This window comes from Notamacropus eugenii, chromosome 5 (assembly GCF_028372415.1).
Source record: "Notamacropus eugenii isolate mMacEug1 chromosome 5, mMacEug1.pri_v2, whole genome shotgun sequence".
Taxonomy (NCBI): Eukaryota; Metazoa; Chordata; class Mammalia; order Diprotodontia; family Macropodidae; genus Notamacropus; species Notamacropus eugenii.
In genome coordinates this window covers 448,117,964-448,126,623 of record NC_092876.1, presented here as the reverse complement: position 1 = coordinate 448,126,623, position 8,660 = coordinate 448,117,964, and the positions used below count along the sequence as shown (strand labels likewise).

Genomic DNA, 8,660 nt, shown 5'->3' with positions numbered 1-8,660 from the left:
TTTGTGTGTGTATGTGTGTGTGTGTGTGTGTTTGCATGGCAGAAAAAAACTTGAAATCTAGAAGTGCCCCTAAATTACAGAATGGCATGAAATATGGTACACTTTTGTGCCATACAAAATTATGAGAATCCTAGTTTCACAGAAAATCAGCAAAACATATGAAAGGATGTCAAGTAAGTAAAATCAGAAAAAATATAAAATATATAAAAAATATATAAAAGACAAATAAATTTGAATGACTTCGGAGTACTAACCAATGTAATAATCAGTCATAATTCCAGATGAAGAAAGAAGGATTTAATCTACTTTGTGAAAGATAGATGATAAACTCAGGGTATGGAATGAGACATCTTTGTTTTGCATATGACAAATTCATAGATTTTTTTTTTTTTTTGCTTTTCTATGAATATGTGTTACAAGAGGTTCGTGTTTATGGTTTTTTTTGGTTTATTTTGTTTTCCAAAGAAGGTGAGAGTCAGAAGGGAGAAGAAATAAAGTGTTTCATTAAATATTCATTATATCGTAATAAATAATAAAATAAATATATAAATTAAATATGTAATAATATTTAAATATTTTTAAAATGTGCATTATAAATTGGTAATGAGAAAGGTAATTATGATACACAAAAGAAATATTAATAATGAACACAAAAGAATCACATTGTGTACTGAGGAAAGAGCTTAAAAAAATCCAATACCAACTTATTACTAGTGTTATAATCTGCTAAGAGACTTATACTTAAACCTCCCAACAACATAAAACAGCTTAAATGACCACTTATCTGGCTTTTAAATTTCACCAGGACTCTGCCCTGTCTCCCAATACTTATCTTTTTTGAGAGTTATGTTTTCTGATGTAAAAGTTTCCCTTGCCTTCACACATCTCCACTATTGGAACTGGGACTTGGAGACACATGGGGTTACCTCCCAGCCTGAACTCATCCAATCTCTCAATAAGCATTTATTAAACACTTATATATATGTATATATGTAAATATATGTGTGTATGTATGTGTGTGTATGTATATATGTTCCAAGCACTCTGCTAAGCATGGGGACATAAATATCAAAAAAGACAGTCCCTGTCCTCAAAGAGTTTTTAATTTAATGGGAGATGACAACACAAAAATGGAAGCTGAATAGCTGGGGTTGGGTTCTGGGGTGGTGGTGGAGAAAAAGGTACCTCTGATTCAGGGGCACACTGGGACTTCTCTGCAGTCAGAGAAGTCTCAAAGTAATGCAGCCAAGTAAGAAATGAGGAGATACCTGAACTAAGCTCTTTTCAGAGGGTGATGTGGTGAAATATCAAGACTGATCATACCTTAATGGATGATGAGGTTATCTGAATAATGTACTTACTGGGCCATGATAGAGAAGTCAGTCAGAGGATTCCCAAATAAGGCAAACTGGTAAGACATAAATATTGAAGAATGATGTGAAATCAGTTATTTAGGAAAGGCAATGAAAAGATGGCAAAGGTCCTCACAGGACCAGGTAAAGTTTCACTAATTGTGTCCACCCTTTAAATGCAAATTGCCAGGGGCTGTGGCAAGTGATCATCTCTCCACTTCCATCATGGAGGCTTTAGGGACAGAAAGCATTATTTGTCCACAAGATGTTATCAAAGCAAGAGCATCAGGCAAGTGGTTTGTTTTGCTGTTGTTGTTGTTTGGTTGTTGGGTTGTTTTGTTTTGTTTTGGTGGAGGGAGTTCATCGGCATTTGAGTGATTGGAATTTCTGATCAACAGCTCTTGAGCAGATTGTTTCATCAATTCAAAGTAGTCAGTCCTTTAGCATTGATTAAGTCAGGACCATGATCAGTTCATCCCCAAAAGACACAAGTGCTGAGTCCACTTGGGTAGTTGACAAGAATCAGAAAGGACTACAGATCATGCTCTATGAGATGGCCCTCATTACAAATGTACTAAGATGCTAAAATCGGTGGCTTAAAATGATAGAGAATAGTTTGATATTTAGAGAAGCAATTAAGAAGTGCAATTCAGATTAAAAGACACAGCAAAATGGTTTGTAACTTCAAGAATATTTTTCTTCTAGCATTTTTTCCATGTTCTATCTAATATTGTTTTATATTCATGTTTCCTAAGTGATTTATTTTCAGTGACGTTGTGAATGTTAAATATTTGTTATGGTTAAAATGTTTAACAAACATTAAATATTTGACTGGGCTGAACATTGCATTAACTGCTAGGGAGAGGTAAAGAAATAGCCCTTGAGGAGCTTAACTTCTACAGGTTTTGTTTTCCACTTAACTAATAAAAATTTATTGAGAATTCCTGGGATAACCGTTTTCTCCTCCCAGCTTTTGAAGGAAACCAGCTAGAAAGGAAGTCACTGAGAAATCACACAGTCCTTATAGCCCAGATCCCCAGCAAAATATGGGGAGAGGGATTAGAGAAAGGAACATCTGTCATCTTCATTTATCCAGTGAGTGGAGAGAGTATGATAGATGGTGGGGAAGGAAAGTGACATGATGGTGGGGTGAGGGAGGTGCACCCATCTGCCAAGACTAAATCAGGAAGGAAGGGATTAGCTTTCTCTTGAGGTCAGGAGGTGGTCTCTCTTTCTTGCCCTTGATGAGGCTGTCACTTGCAAAAGTGAAACTTTCATCCTGCAAGTTCTGCACAAAGTTGTCAACAGTGAGATTCGTTTCTGAGAGGTGATGATGGTTTCGGAGATACTCTGGGCAGCTCGTTTCTTCCAAAGTTTGATGTAACCAGGTTTCTTGCTTGGAACGAGCATCTTGGCAGCCTCAGCTTCACCCTCAGTTTGTAAGATCTTCTGCCACTCCTCCTGTTTTGCCTTTTCCACCAGAAACGGAGCCCTCTGGCCCTCCTACTGGGCCACTTGTTTGGCCTCCACTGCTGAAGCTCAGCTGTATGGTGGCCGCAGAGTCCAGAATGAGGCTAAAGTCCTTGGCCCTTTCTCTCAGCTTCCACAGGATCCACAAGGACATCTGGACCAGCTGCGTAACGAGCAGTGAGGCGTTAAACTTGGCCACAGCCCTCTTGAGCACCTCATTCGCTATAGAGGACAACACACGCTCCTCATAGTCCAACCCGAGGGGCTGGTACATGATGGACAGCACTGGGTCCAGAGAGCACTCGAAGGCAGATGGTCTTTGAAGGCTGTGGGAGAAGAGATCTTGCAGAGTCGGAAGCTAATGTCATAGATGATCGAGAACTGGGGCCAGGGCATCCTGAGGTGTAGTCCTTTGGCGAGGATAGTATCCTATTGTACACCTCCGATTCGGTTAAAGAAAATGGCTCTTTATCCACCTTCCATAGTGAGAGCGGACTCTCAGACTCCATAGGCTAAGGTACTGGCCCGGAGCAGCAGCTTCAGCGCTGTGCCCACGCCTCCGGGCCCGGCGGGCGGCTGCCCAGCGAAGTCCTTCAGGTTCTGGACCGTATTTGCTCCCTGGGGCGGAGGCAGGGAACTATCCGGGGATGCTGAACACATCTCCCCTTGCCTTTCAGAAGTCCCGGGCCTGGACCTGGCTGGTGCTGCGGCTCCTGGATCCCCACCTCTCTACAATTTGTTTTTTTAACCCTTTTGTGGTATTTCTTTAGAGTCTGAAATTTTTAATCTTAATGCTGTCTGTACAACTTATATTGGCTCTATCTCATATAGGATAACTTAGCATTTCTCTTAAAATATACTTAAATTGTCCGTAACAATTAGTCCATTCACATACATATACATAAAATAGAAGCATATGCCATAAGCATATACCATATATGCATATATGATAAGTAATACATATGTATCTAGTGACTATTACGTAAAGGATATTTACGGGGGCTTCTTCATTTCTGTTCATCATCATATTATCTATCTCATTCACAACATCCAACTCTTCAAAAACTGTTCATCCTTTCTGAATTCTCCCAAAGCCTACCCTACCCCATGCTCTCTCCTGAAAAATTCAATAGCTACTATTCCAGAAACTTCAAGTAATCTGCTGACAATTACACACACACATACACACACACTCCAGAAATAAATATACACACATACATACACATGTACTGTATGTATACATATATAAAATATATACATAATTATATACACACTTAATATATACTCATATACACATTTACATATAAAGAGATTCAAAGGTATTACATATACATATGCACATTTTTTGTTGTTGGTACATAAATATTTAAATGATGTCTCCCCTGTTCAAGTTTGAGCAGTTTGTGAGCAGGGGAGATGGTTTCTCCTTTCTTTGTCTCTCAATTCTTAAAACGGTGTTTGGCATAGAGTAAGTACTTTATAAAGGTTTATTTAGCGATTGAATTCTTGAGTATAGGGGCTCCTCCACTCCCTTTCCTTGCTCATTTTCCTAATTCCCATATTCCTTCTGAACTATTGGTCCAGCCCATTTAAGTTAGACCATGACTTCCTTGAGAAAGCACTGCCCAAGCAGGGTACATCTGAAAGCTTCTCCCAGTGAACCTGTTCATGACTCGCTGGAGAAAAAGGCTATTTTATTGCAAATACAAAAATTTATGGTGTGTGTGTGTGTGTGTGTGTGTGGTGTGTGTGTGTGTGTGTGTGTGTGTAATAACAAAAATTAGTCCAGCAGCTAAAGTTCTTCAGAAAACTTGTCCATACAGATGGTCAGAATTAAATAATCTTCAGTTGGCAATTAACAGATAATTGAGTGCTGGTTGAAAACTCTTCTTCATGTTTACCATAGACTGTACTGTCAAACCGTTTTTTTTTTTTTTCTTGCTGCTACCTATTCTTTCCATGTTTTAAAAGATCAGCAAAGGTATAATCAGTTTCCTTCAAGCTTGAAATTGTCAGAACTACAACTTAGGTTGAGAGGGTACATTCATTCTATATCCATATTTTTCAGTTATTTGTGACTCTAAAATTACCTTTGGAGCCTGAAATTTCTTAGGCTTGGTCTTCTCCCAGAAGTGATTTTTAAGAGGTTTTGCTAAAATCCCTACAGGTTAAGAGCTAGATGCTCACCAGATATAGGAAATTAATACACAGCAATCTCACCACTATTTTCTTTTATTCTGCATAGGTTAGCAAAAATATTAGACAATTTTTTTCAGAGTTTTCAGTGAGTTGCAATGGTTAGTTCATAAAAAAACTTTTAGAATTCTGTTGCTAGTTCTTGTTGACTACATGAGGAATAGATATTATTTTCTCTGGTGTTAGGAAACATTCGAGATAAAGCTTAGATATTTGGCATGTTGGAAATTGAGTTTTGGAAACTCTAATGCCAGTTTTTATAAACAAGAAATAAGGAGAGCAATGGGCACTTCTAACCAATAGTGAATGTTAACATGTATATACATTTTAATAATGCTTATATAGGAAATTATTTCTTCAGAGCAATTAATCATGACATTTTTAAGTCTTAGGCTAAAAATTCTTTTTAATCCAGTGGAAAATTTAATCAACTGGATTTAGGTTTGAAACTACATGGTAATCCCTGAGTGTTTTCTAGGTGTTATGTATTACAAGATTCTTCCTTTGGTCTATTTTCACATATTTTTCTTTTCCATAAATATCTTATAAAACCTTTTGGCTTGTTCAGTTGCTACAAAAAATAAAATTCATGTGGAGAAAATGAAGGTATTCACCAAAAGGGAGGAAACATACAAAAAAGCAACTAAGTAAACTTTTGCTCTTAACTATTCAGAATTTTTGCTATGTAATACTGAGAGCAGAGTCCAAATATGTATTTTGCTATTTATAAAAAAAAACAAAACAACCCACAATTTATGTGATGTAACTATTGCTCATGCAAGGCACATTAATTCTCAATTCAGACATGAGTCACTAAAGTGATTTAATGATACAGTGATATGATCAAGAGCCACTCAAGAAAAAAAAAAGGAAAATGATGTTTATAGTTTCTTAATCCTGTTCAAACTTGTGGGGAAGAGATTATCTCCAAGTCTATCACTTCGCTGCACATATTCTGTATTACTCTTCCAAACAAATCTGAAATCCAGGATTGTGTACTCTTTACACATTCCATTTCCGTCATTAAAAAAAAAATACCCCAGACTAGCAAAGTTAATATATTGAACTTCAGCTGTTCAAAAACGAAAGGCAGATTTTATTTGATCATATGTTTAGTATGAGTCCAACACTGCAGCAAAACTTCTATACTGTCTAATATAAATGTAGGCTACACTCACAGAAATGTAAAGTCTAGAATGTGAGGAGAGGATATATTTTTTAGCCCCCTCCCTCCCCCCTCTCTTCCCATAGTGGCATGCAATCTTATATTGTTTCTATGCAAACATTCTCAATAAACACATTTTCACACTAGTCATGCTGCATAGAAGAATTAAAAGGAATGGGAAAAACCATGAGAAAAACCAAACCAAAGCAAAATATAACAAAATAGCAAATATTCTGCTTCATTCTGAGTTCTGACTCTATACTTCTTTCTCTAGATGTGGATGACATTTTGCACCGAGTCCTTCGGAGATATTTTAGGTCCTTGCATTGCTATGAAGGGCTAAATCTACTATAAATAGTCCTCTCACTCTTTGACAATTATTGTGTATAATAGTCTCCTGGTTCTGTTCATTTCACTCAGCATCAGTTCATATAAGCCTTTCCAGGTTTTTTTCTGAAATCCACCTGCTCATCATTTCTTATAGCACAATAGTATTCCATTATGTTCATATACCACAACTTGTTCAGCCATTCCCAAATTGATGGGCATCCCCTCAATTCCCAATTCTTGGCCACCACAAAAAGAGGCTGCTATAAATATTTTTGTACATATGGATCCTTTTGTCATTTTTATGATCTTTTGAGGTACAACCCTAGAAGCAGTATTGCTAGACAAAAGGGTGAGCACATTTTTATAGAGCTTTGGGCATAGTTTCAAATTGCTCTCCTGAAAGGTTGGATCAGTTCACAACTTCACCAACAATGAATTAATGTTCCAATTCTCCCATGTTTTCTCCAACATTTATCATCTTCCTGTTTTGTCATGTGAGCTGATATGATAGGTGTGATATGGTACCTCAGAGATGTTTTGATTTGCATCTCTCTACTTAATAGTGACTTAGAGCATTTTTTTCATGACTATAGATAGCTTTAATTTCTTCCTCTGAAAAGTGCCTCTCTATATCCTTTGACCACGTATCCATTGGGTAATGACTTTCATTCATATAAATTTGACTCAGTCCTCTATATATTTTAGAAATGAAGCCTTTATCACAGACACTAGTTGTAAAAATTCTCTCCCAGTTTTCTGTTTCCCTCCTAATTTTGGTTTTTTTGGCTTTATTTGTGCAAAAACGTTCCAATTTAATGTAATCAAAAATATCCATTTTGAATTTCATAATGATCTCTATCTCTTATCTGGTCATACATTTCTCTATTCTCCATAAATCTGACAAACACACTATTCCTTGTTCCCCTAATTTGTTTAAAGTATCAGCGTTTATACTCATATTGTATACCCGATTGGACTTTATTCTGGTATATGGTGTCAGGCATTGGTCTATGCCCAGTTTCTGTCACACTATTATCCAGTTTTCCCAGCAGTTTTTGTCAAACAGTAAGTCTTACCCGGAAGGTGGGGTCTTGGGGTTTATCAAACAGTAGGCTTCTATAATCATTGACTACTGTATCTTGTGAACCTAACCTATTCCACTAATCTACCCCTTTATTTCTTAGCCAGCACCAAATGGGTTTGATGATTGCTGTTTTACAATACAATCTGAGATCTGGTATGGCTAGGCCAACTTCCCTAGAATTTCTTTTTATTAATTTTCTTGATATTCTAGATCTTTTGTTCTCCCAGATGAATTTTTGATATTATCTTCTTTTTCTAGCTCTAGAAAATAATTTTTGATAGTTTGAGTGGTATGCAACAGAATAAGTAAACAAATTTAGGTAGATTTGTCATTTTATTGTATTAGCTCAGCCTAATATAATACCTACCCACAAGCAACTGACGTTTTTCCAGTTATTTAGATCTGATATTATTTATGGGAAAAGTGATTTGTAATTGTGTTTGTATAGTCCTTGGGTTTGTTTAGGCAGGTAGACTCTCAAATATTTTACAGTGTCTACCATAATTTCAAATGGAATTTCTCTTTCTAACTCTTGCTGTTGGGCTTTGTTAGTAATACATACAAATGTCAATGATTTATGTGGATTTATTTTGTATTAAAATCTCACTTTCTACAAGTCTTTCTCAGTTCTCCTTAACATAAAACTAATTCTCTCCCTTGTTGCCTTCATGTAGTACTTCCAAATTATGTCTGTCTGTCTGTCTGTCTGTCTGTATCTCTCTCCACATATACATATATATACACACACACATACATACACATATGTATGCATATACATACACACATATGTGTATATATACATATCTATGTATGTATAAGGTAAACTTGTGTTTATATATAGACATATTTATATGTATATAGAGATATATGTAAGAGCTCACATTCTAATGAAGACAATATACAGTGATTAGTTGGTTGTTCTTTGTTCTTGAAGAGGATCAAAATGACATCATTCTGTCGGGATCAAGGTACAGTGTGTCCAACTGTGGCTGATGAGACAAGTATAAGTTGGGAAGGTTTTAACCACAGGTCATGCACAAATAGTTCACAAGAATATTTGGAG

General features: G+C 36.5%; 1 pseudogene; it reads right to left on the bottom strand.

Moving 5' to 3' along the window:
• Positions 1 to 2,529: 2,529 nt before the first annotated feature.
• Positions 2,530 to 3,482, bottom strand: LOC140508042 (prohibitin-2 pseudogene; annotated as a pseudogene).
• Between the last annotated feature and the right edge of the window lie 5,178 nt (positions 3,483 to 8,660).